This window comes from Callospermophilus lateralis, chromosome 15, assembly GCF_048772815.1.
Source record: "Callospermophilus lateralis isolate mCalLat2 chromosome 15, mCalLat2.hap1, whole genome shotgun sequence".
Classification (NCBI taxonomy): Eukaryota; Metazoa; Chordata; class Mammalia; order Rodentia; family Sciuridae; genus Callospermophilus; species Callospermophilus lateralis.
In genome coordinates, this window is record NC_135319.1 from 50,226,965 (window position 1) to 50,238,654 (window position 11,690).

Consider the following 11,690-nt stretch of genomic DNA (forward strand, 5'->3'; position numbering starts at 1 on the left):
ACACACACACACACACACCACGCCCCCTGCAGCAGCCCTGCTGCATGAAGCATACAACACACAACACAACACACATGCACACCACATCTCCGATCCCCAGGCACTGCAGGAGTGTCACCCTCACCCTCACACACCATGCTCACAAGGTCAGGCACACTCACTATGTGGCCACTCTCAGACACCAAAATGACAATCATACACCTAATCCTCACACTCCCAGATGGCACAGATGCTTACACACACATGTCCACACAGCCATGCTCCCATGTCTGCTGACACAGACCTGCACCTCCCACACACACACACAACTTCCTGATCCCCTCCAGAACTCCCACGCCTCATGTGACATGCTATGGCCACACTCCTGACGCCCACACTGACTTGCACACCTGCAGGCTGCACACTCCCCAACCACACACGCACAGTCGCTGCTGTCCCCCACCTTGGCCTACAACTCCCACCCCTCCAAGCTGCTTCCGGGCCCTGGGCCCTCAGGGTTCTCCTGGCCCCCTGACTGTAATGTCACCCTCATACTGCCACCCTTCTGCTTGCCATCTGTGGCAGGAAGCAGATGCACTAGAAACCCACCTTGCACCCAAACTCTCCAGAGCCTTGCTGGAGGGAGTTCTGGTGTGGGTTAGGACATAGCCAGGCCTGGCTGGGCAGGCCTAGTGCCCCCTGCTTGGGAAGGTGGTTGCAGAACAGCCTGAGGCTCAGGTTCCCAGCAAGACTGGGGTGACTTGGGACAGGAATGGGGGGAGGATCTTCAGCATCGCCAGGATCAGGTAGTGGTTTCCTGATCACAAGCCTCCAGGCAGGGCTTCCCAGGTTCCAAAGGACCCTGGTCAATAAGCAACAATGGTGGCAAAAAAGCACTAACAACATAAACAGACCCTCTCTGTGTCTGCAACGCATCCTCTTGTCCCTGATAGCATAGGATCAGATCCTGGGAACAGCCTCTGGGCTAACTGCCATACTACCCAGCACTGTTCCCAGCCAAACGATGAGGAAACTGAGGTCTGAATCAGGAAAAGGTCTCTATGCCAGTGACTGGAATCCAGGTCTCCTGATTTCACAGTGAAAACTTCAGACCAAACCAACCAGCTGCAGATAATGGTCTACCTGTCCTCAGAGATGTCATGAGGCCACCTGGGTTGGCACCTCTCCCACCTTGGAGAATATGAAAGAAGCCCTCAGCCTAGTGCTGCTCGTGAGGTTTATGTGTGGAGGTTGTGGTGGTGTGTGATTGTCAAGGTGTGGCCAGGTGCCTGCAGGACAGTGGGTAGGGGGAGTAGGTCCCGTTGGCAGGTGTTAGAAGGGGCTATGTCTCCCTTGGGTGCACGTGACTGTGTGCAGGGCATGTGCTGCCTGGGGGGTCCAGATGTAATAGTGGGTTCACATGCACAAGAGGATGCAGATAGGAGGGGCTGCGCAAGGGAGAGGTGACTATGTTTGTCCAAAGATGTGCACCCTGGTGTGAGTGTGACCATGCACACTCCTCACTGGGTGCCCACTTGAGGTGAGGGGCAATTCCCCTTCCAAGCCATGTCTCCTGCTCCCCTGCCCTCCCCCAGGGCTTTATCTGGCCAGGCAGCCCTGCTTTCAGCTCAGGCAGCAGATAATTGATTAATAGACTGGTTCTTGGCTCTTCAAGGTCTGACTGGAGATAAGAGGAGACGCGAGTACCAGTGCGGAGGGGTTGACGCAGAATCCAGGGCTGAGCAAGAGACCACAGGTCACAAGCACTCCTGTCCCAATCCCTCATCCTTCTCCTTCAGATTCCAGGGTCCACATACCTGCTTGGATAACGTCAAGGCAAACGTCACAGTGAGTCCCTGAAGGGCAGGGGCTGGGCAGGGTCCACCTGCATGTCCCGTGGACGTGGATACTGTGCTGAGCCCTGCTGCTGGACAAATTATCTCCCAGCTGATCATCTGCTCCTTGTCCCCCCATTTTACACGCCCATTCATCCCAACACCTGACCCCACATCTATTAGGTAAGCCAGTTGGGGGTGGCTTCTTGAACCCCAGAGGCCAATGAAACACTCCTTTTCTCAGAGACTTTGCTGCCCCTGTGACCTCTGAGGACCCCCTCCAGGCTGGTGTGACATGTGGGGAGACTATAACACCAATCTGAAAAGTCCAGTCACCAAAAGAGAGGCTGTGTACCCAGAGCTGAAGTTATTGGGGCTCAGGGACCCTGGCAGATGTCCAGAGGCAAAAAGGTGGACATGAAATCCAGATTCAGCACCAATGGGAAGGCCTCCTGCACCAGTTATTTTCTGCTTTATGCTAGACACTGTGCCACTGAGAGGTGAGACTGGTTGCCATATTACCTGTCAACACCAAGTACCGTTACTGTCCACGCTCAGCATCTCATCCGTAAGACCTGAGAGAAATGCAACAGGTAGACGAATGAGTTCTTAGAAAGACATACCCCTGACCTTAACGGAACAATAGAAAGATAGGGGACTGTCAGGAGGAGTCACCCAGTTCTCCCAGGATGCCAGAGATTTCCCAGGATGGTTAAGGCTCCCAGGGAGGAGGGCAAGAGGCTAAGCAGTGAGTGGTGCATGATGGTGCCTTATCTCAGGTGGGGGCCTGAATTACTGCCCCTTGCAGTTTGGGGCACGGGAATGCATTCTCAGCTCCCTGGATGGAACTTCCAGAGTCCAGAGGACTTCTGAGCACCACCACTTTCCCATCATGGAGCCAAGTTGGCTGGTCGGCCTCTGGAAAAGAGCCAGGGAGCCCTTCTGGAACATTCCCACCATCTGGCCTGGCCCCAACACAGCATTCTCTGCAAACCTCCCTCAGCCTGATCCACTCTGATTTGGAGAACTTTCAAAGTCAGGGCCAAAGGGTCAGCAGACCTCATTTACCAGTGGAGAAACTGAAACCAGCATGAGGGAGCTGCAGACAGGCGGAAGGCCACACAGCTGGACTGAGCAGGCCTCACCCCTGAGCTCAGGTCTCCTGATGCCTGGATGGACCTCAGCAGGTACAGGGGTGGAAGTCATCTGATGTGAGACGTGGTGCAGTTTTCCACCCTCCTTTTCCCCACCACCTCAACCTCTGCCCGTTTCCCTCTGTTTCTGTTCCATCCCCACGTCACTTCCTTTTCCTTTTTTCACTCTTTTCCTCTTTCTGGAGGGTCACTTGTGCCTAGGCCAAAGTTCTCAGAAGGATACACTCAGTCTGCCAACCAGCAAGGCATGTGGACATCACAATTTCTACTGGCTGTGTGGTCTTAGACCAACTCATGCCCTCTCTGAACCTCTGATGTCCCATCTGTACAATGGGATGGAAACCCATGAGTTCTGTGGAGAGCCACAGGGAAGGATGGTTCTCACCCATGCTCACTCCCTTGCCAACACGAGTCTCAAACACCTGCCTTCTTTCCATGTTGCTTGTCACTAGAAGAGAGGGGAGAGGCAAAGGGAGGAGAGAGAAGAGAAGGGGAGGAGAGAGGAGAAAGGAGAGGGAGGAGAGGGGAGACATTTGTCCCTACAGAAATTGTACTCAAATGTTTTATTATGTGCTCTGGCTCGGGCAGCACCTTAGTTAATGGTGTGTCAGACGATGGTACAAATTTATAGCTGAAGGTTTACATCGCAGACAGCTGGAATGAATGACAATAAATTAATTTAAAGTGCTACCAAAGTGTTCCCCAAAGTATATGTGCTTATGAGCTCTGGGCTAATAATTTATAAATGCATGCCTTTTATAATCCTGGTCTTAAGTCTTGAAAGCAGCTAGTTAAAAAGCAGTCACATGACATAAATTATTTTTATTAATATCACAAGTGCATGATCAGGGTGGTGGGGATGGTGGTCACCAGCTCATGGTTTCTGCAGTCAACCATCTCTCCCTTTGCTCCCCATCTTCTCATCCTGAGGGGCTTGAACCTCACGGTCCCAGACTCTGTTGTGGCCCAAGACCCCCTCAGGCTGCCAGGGCCCAAGGTACCACCATGCCCTGAGCCACCTTTCCTGGGAGTTGGAGTGAAATTTCCACCCATTATGGGGTCTCTCCTCTAAGGAGGTCATGACATCTTCCTTCTCCTTGGGCAGACGTGAGCAGATATCTTTTTTGTGTGTGTGTGCAGAGAATCAGCACAAAACACACAAGAATAAGAGAGTAAGAGAGTTGCTTAAACTCAGTTGCTTAACCTGTAAAATGAACATCACAACACTTACCTCCTAGGGCCATCAGAAGAATTCAGGCCACCTGTGAGAACTCAGTATGTTGCATTGTTATTAGGGGATTCTCCACTACCTACAAAGGGAGGGGAAATTTAGAAGTGGATTATACCACTGGGAAACTTGTGGTCTGGTGGCCTGCTCAGACCTTTTTGATAAAATGCAAGATGTCCCTCCCCTTCTGGACCCCATTGCAAACCCTCTGAAGCCAAGCCCAGAACATGGACCCTGCACCCCATGCCCAGCAAGTGTCTTGGTGGACCTGTGGATCATTCTCTTGTAGGCTCACACTGGCCTGTGTTACATTAAAAATGGCCAGAATGTTTTGCAACTCCTCCCACCGAGAGCTAGGGTCTATTCTCACAGTCCTTGAATTAGGCTGGTCTGTCACTTGCTTCGACCTATAGGATGCGGTGGCAATAACACTGTAACTTTCAAGATTAGATCTTAAGATATCTGCAGCTCCTGCTTTGGAATATTTGAAATACTCCCTTCTAGAACCCAGCTGGTGTGCTGGAAGAAGCCCAGTCAAGGCTCAAGGACCACGGGAGGAGAGCCAGGACATGGTATCGGCAGCCCAGCCAAGCTCCCCGGGCAGCCAGCCATGCAAGTGAGCATCCTAATTGTTCCAGTCCCCACAAGCCAGCAGTCAGAGCCCACACCACATGAACCAGAAGAGGCAGCTGGCTGAGCCCAGTCAACCCAAAACCTGAGTGACAGTACGTGGCTGTTGCCTCCTGGCCCTAGGTTTTGCATGCTTTGCTCCACAGCAGTGGGTAACCAGGTTGCCCCTCACCACTGGCCTGGGCATCTCAACAAGCCCCATCAGAAACCTCCCTGGATCCCACATCCCCCACAAGCTCCATCCACCACCAAACTGCAGGGGAGAGAAGTGCCTCTGCACTGTCCCCTGCTCCACCCTTCCTCCAAGAGGGTCATCGCCAAGTCACCAGGCACTGGCTGTCCTTGAGTCCTGCAGCCGATCTCAGGTGACCCTTGGCAGCCTGCGTCTGGGTGCCCACACTCTCTCCTTTGGACGTCCTCCTCAGGATTCTTCGACACAACCCTCTGGCCCTCACCTCTACTTTTCCCTGTCACTGCCTCAAGTTTCCCTCCTAGGTCCCCGTTCCTCCTCTTGAGATCTTGGCCTCTGTCTCGACCCTGCATTCTCTGCCCTCTTCATTGCTTCCAGGCAAGTTCACCCAGTGCTTCCCACATCTGGTCGTCTATGCAGGATTCCCTCCCCAGGCCGCAACACACAACTGGACTTTCCACCCTCACACCCTGCACACAAGCTGACCACCCCCATGCCCACATTTGCTCATTGTCCCCATGCCTCTGCCCTGTCCTCACTTGCCTCCCCTCCATGGATTGGTGTTACCATCTATTTTGTTGCCCAAGTCCCCAACGGGGGATCTAGTCTTGGTCCATTCTTCCCAACCCACATGCAATCAGTCTCCAGGTCCTGGCACAGAAACCTCTAAGTCGTTTTAAAACCTGTGGTTCCCGTTGCCACTGCCCCTTCCTGACTCCCCAGCTTCCCTTACTGGATCACAAGGAGCCCTCCCCACCACCCCGGCTCACACACTCAGTCCTTTCTCTACTCAAAAGTAGAGACACTCATTATATCACTTACCAACTTCAAGTCCATTGGTGGCTCTCAGCTGTCTTCCTAATCCAAGCCAAGCTCGATGTTACTTACGGGTCCTCCACATGTGTCCTGAGATGACCCCCCAGCCACAGATCTGACCGCTTCCCACAGTCACACTGAGGCTGCTCCCATGATCTGCTGTGTGTCTTCATGGGGGCCTTCACAGCGCTGATCCTTCTGCCAGGACACACTTCCCTTCACAGGCCAGCAGATACCACCTCTTGCTGGCCTCAGCCCCCCCAGGAAGTCTTGCCTGACCCTCCACCCTCCCTTGAGTGGTGGCCCTGCTGGCTGCCCACTGCTCTCCCTTGCTCTTGGCTCTTATCTCCCTGGTGTCGGTGAGTTGTTCCTCTCAGCTGAACTGGCAGCTCGGGGTGGGGGAGGAAACTATCATAGTCTTGCACAACGACTGGCACAGACTCAGACTCAGAACATACTCAGAACATACCTGTGAATTCATGAACGACAAACCTCACCGCCTTGCCTCTTCAGTCCCCACCAGGCCCGGCTCTTGCAGATTTATAAAGGAGACTCCGCCTCCGTCTTCCCTTCACCCACTCAGCCACTCAACACCCATTTACTCAGCACTCGTCACATGCCAGCCCCGAATGGACAAGCAACTGACAGATGAACTGGGTAACAGCATCCTTGGCTGTAAAAAGGAGCAGGGTTGTGAAACATGCAGCAGCATGCTGAGATCTCAAACAGCAATGCACAAAGAAGCCAGAGACCACCTTCTGGATGACCCCACCTACGTGACATTCTAGAAAGGGCAACCCAGAGGGACAGAAAACAGACCAGGGATCCCAAGGCTACGGTCTCAAGAGAAAGTCATATGGGAGCCGAGTTGCCTTTAAAACAGCCTCAGGAACCACCCACATCATTCTGCCCTTTTTTCCTCAAATGGAAGCCAGTCGCTAAAGCAGCCCTCACTAAAGGGGAGCAAAGGAAAGGTCACCTTTGATGGGGACATTGTCAGATTATGTGAGGACCTGTTCTAAAACATCATCGTTTCCCACTTGACAGCCACATCCACCAGGCACAGTGACCAGTGCACACTCACAGTTCTGCAGGTAACACCCACAGCAACAAAGGCAGCTCTTATTGCAAGAACATTATTTCAGTCAGGCTAACGGAGTATTTGGGAAGAAAATCACCTCTAATTACTACTTTGTCTCTGTGTGACTGTAAGTTATGTGCCTTCTCTGTGCCTCAGTTTCCTGATCTGTAAAACAGGCCTAATTATAGCCCCTAACATGTAATGTTATTGTAAGGATTAAATGAGATAATTATGTGATGTGTTTAGGAAAAAAAAAAAAAAACCATGGCACACAATAATTTCTAATAACATTGTAGTGGCTTCCGAGCCAGCTGGAGAAATAAATGAGATAATTTATGGAAAGAGTTTAGAGTAGTATCTGGTGCATGAAAATTAATCAGTTACATATTATCGTCATTATAGTTAGGATAATAATTACTAGTCAGAGTCTCCTCAAGACCTCCAGGATAATATGCAACACTCTAGACTACCCCTCAAGGACCTTTGCAAAATACGTCCTTGCCCATCCTCTGGCTCACCTCTATCTCTCCCCACACAAGCGTCACAGTCGCCACCTTGAATGTGCCTGGAATGCAACATTCCCCACTGCAGCCCCTTCTCCTAATATGCCCTCCTCCAGGCCTCTTCCTATCACAAACATCAGACTGGGAGTCAAAGAGAGATTGTCAGGAATGCCCTCTTCTTGCCACGCCAGAGTAACTGGTAACCACAGCAGCCCTACCAAAAAGAAAAGAAAACAAACAAACAAAAACAGAAACACCAATTTTCACATAAAAGCACAGATCAGTAGTTTCTGAGAGAAGGGAAACAGATAAGGTAAAGCTCTACAGCTGTCTCACTTTTCTAACGGAAGACATGTTCCAGATCACTAAACAAAGAGAGGGAATCCAAGGAGAGTTCAACAATCTCAGCGAGCTGATGGGCAGAGATCGGAGCAGAGGGAGGCTGAGGGTGCTGGAAGTTGTGGGCAGAGCACCAGAGAGGAGGGATCGGGCCAATAAAGAGTTCCAGGGATCTGCATAGGGTTCGTTGTGAGTCTTTGGCTGAAGTATAAGCTGTGCGTGCCTATAGTGAGACTCAATGAGGCCAGGCAAAGACAGCTATCAGAGGAAGTCACTACCGGAGTTGGACGGCTACCCTACCCACACAGAGCTGGGAGACTTGGAGACCCAACTAGTCAGAGTTGAGAAGCCTCATTGATCCGCTCAATAAATCTTTAAAATTAGCCTCCAAAAGAGCAAACTGATCCACAAGTAAGCTAACTGCCTGTCAAGTATCTTTAACACTCTTTAAAGGAAGACAAGAAAATCCAAATACTTGGCGACGTATTATCACAATGTCCAGCATCCAAACAAAAACTACCAGACACACAAGGAAGAAACCCGCAACTAGGAGAAGAATTAAATGAAAACAGATCTAGATAATAGATATTATAGAATTAGCAAACAAATGCATTAAAATGATTACTATAAAAATATTCAAGGATTATGAAAAGAATAAGAAAGAGGTAAATGGAAACCATAACAAAGAAACAAACAACTTCTAGAGCAGAAAAATAAAATACAGGAAGTGAACATTTCACAGGAAGGAATTAAGAGCAGATAACCCACTGAAGACCAATATAGCTAGGAACTTGAAGACAGGGCAACAGACATCAAGAGGGAAATGAGAAAATAGTTTAAACTAAGTGAAACAATGAAAACACAACATATCAACTTTTGTGAGATGCAGCTAAAAGGGTGGCTAGTGAGAAATGTGTCGCTTTGAATCCTTATGTTAGACAAAATGAAAATCTTAAAACACTTGTACAGAAAGAGTTGACCGTGCAGGCTGGAGACTGCTAGCCATAGAAAGTCCCCACAAGGTGGGCCCTTGAGTGGCATCTGGCAGTTTGGAATTCAGGAAGGTTCCTGTCAGTCCCTGATAAAAGGGACTTCTTGTGCCTCACTGCTATTGTAAACAATGTGGTTTGTACAGAATGCTGCTTTCCTCCTGGAAGACTAGGATGCTGGTATATGCCACACAGAAGGTGCCTAGGTGGTGTGCCCCTGGCCCTGGTAACAACTCCAGGTATGGCGTCTCTGATGAATGCCCCTAAAAGGCGGCATCCCACATATGTTGTCACAACTTGGTGCCAGGATCGTTGAGTGCAACCTGGGTGACTCCACCCTGAGCAGACTCAGAGGCCTGTGGCTAGTCTCCTTCAAAATACACCCCATGTGTCTTTTCCCTTTGCAAATTTGCTTCGCGTCTTTTGTCCTAATAAATCTTAACAAGGACTATGACTGCAGGCCAAACCTGTCGTCTGCCTAGAAAATTATTGAACTTAGGGTGTTCTTGGGGAACAGACTCCCAACACACCATGGATTCACCTCAGAAAATTTGCAAAAAGAAAACCAAATAAAATCAAGAGTAGAAGGACAGGTACGATAAAGAACAGAAACCAATGAACTAGAAAATGGGTCTCTATTAAAGATGAAACCAAGAGCACGTGCTTTTGAAAAGAACATCAGTAAAAATGAATGAAACTCTAGCTGGACTGATCAAGGAAGAAAAAATAAAACACAATTACCAATGTCAGAAATCAAAGTGAGCTCACTACTACAGATCTTAGAGAAATTAAGGATTATAAAGGAATATATTATGAACAACTTTATATTAGTAACTTTGGCACCTGAAATAAAGTAGACAAATTCCTTGAAAAACTCAAAATACCAAAATTGACATAACAAAAATAGAACATAAGTAGTTCTGAATCTATGATAGAAAATCAATTCATAAAGCCTTCTCACAAAGGAATTCCAGGCCGATATAACTTTGTAGTGAATTTCATCAAACTTTTAAGTAACAAGTAGTCCCAAACATAAACTCTCAAACCTCCGGGAAGGTGGGAGACTTCCCTAGTTGGCTCATGAGATAGCATTACCCCAACACCAACATCAGACAAATATATTAAAAGAAAAGTACAAACCAATGAAAAATCCCAGCAGACCTTAAAAAAAAAAAGAAGAAGAAGAAGAACTTGACAAGATGATTCAAAATGTATGCAAAAATGAAAAGAATCTCCTAGAAAAAAGAGAGGACTTGGAGGACTTACATTGCTTGATTTAAAGACTTACTATACCATAGTAAATAGTATGTGGCACTGGTATCAGGAAAGATATGCAGATTGATGGAATAGAATAAAGACCCAAAATAAATACATACACCTAAACAATTGAATTTTTTTACAAAAAAGACTAGATTATTCAGTGAGTAAAGAATCATATGTATAAGAAAAAATTGTTTAAGCAAATGGGTATCCGACTTCCGGTTTCCATTCTAGCACATAAAGAGCTTGGGAGTTGTCACTCTGATCCTAACAATAAAAAATAAATAAAAATTAAAAATTAAAATTTTTAAAAAACGAGACAAATTGAAGATCAACAACTTTTCTTAGATTCATCAGAGATTTAAAGTAATGGGGCAAACTTGGGAACTGCTGTTCCCAAGGCCAAAGAGTCACACAGAAGAATACCAATAATCACAGGTGACAGTGCAGATACCTATGAGCAGTCACCTCTGCAGGGACAAGGGTCAGGCTCGTTTTTCTCAGCACATCAGGCCTAAAAATTATGAGACATTACAAAAAGGCAAATCAAACATAGCATAGAGACACAATTTGAAGAGACCAGAACAAGACCCAGTTATGGCAGGGATGTTGGAATTATCAGACCAGAAATTTAACATAACTGTGATTCACATGCTAAGGCTCTCAAAAGAAGTGGACAAATGCAAGAAAAGGTCAGTAATATGAGCACAGATCTGGAAATTCTAATAAAGGATCAAACATAAATGCTAGAAATCAAAAACACCATCATGGAAATGAAGGATGTCTTGGATGAACACATCATACTGAATAAACTGAGCTTAAGGAAATGACAACAGAAACTTCCAAAACTGGAAAGCAAAGAGGAAAAAGACTAAAAGAAAAGGAACAGACTGTCCAAGAACTGTAAGATGACAGAAGGTGCAGTGTCCATATAATGGGATATCAGAAGGAGAAGAAAGAAAGGAACAGAAGAATTATTTGACACCACAATGACTCGGAATTTCCCAGAATTAATGTCAGACACCAAACACAGATTCAGGAGGCTCAAAGAATAGCAAGTAGAATCAATCCCCCCCCAAAAAAGCCACATTGTAATATTGAAACTGCAGAAAATCAAAGACAAAGAAATCTTGAAAAAGCCAGAAGAAAACAGAAAACCCTTATGTATAGAGAAGCTAGGATATGAATAACATCACACTTTTTGGAAATCATTGGTGCAAAAAGAGAGTGGGATGAATACTTCATGTGCTGAGAGAGAAAAAAATCAACCTAGAATTCTGTTTTCTGCCAAATTATCCTTCAAGAGTGGATGAAATAAACACTTTCTCAGATGACAAAAATCAAGGGAATTTATTTCCAATAGACCTGCATTGGAAAAAAAGTGTTAAAAGAAGTTCTTTGGAAAGAAGGAAAATGGTATAGTTCTGAAACTCAGATCTGCATAAGGAAACAAAGATCATGGAAAAGAAATAAATGAAGGCAAAATTGAAAGGTTTTTTTTGTATCAGAAATTGAACTCAGGGACACTCAACCACTGAGCCACATCCCCAGCCCTACTTTGTGTTTTATTTAGAGACAGGGTTTCACTGAGTTGCTAGTATCTTGCTTTGGCTGAGGCTGGCTTTGAACTCAAGATCCTCCTGAATCAGCCTCCAAAGTTGCTAGGATTACAGGCGTGCACCACCA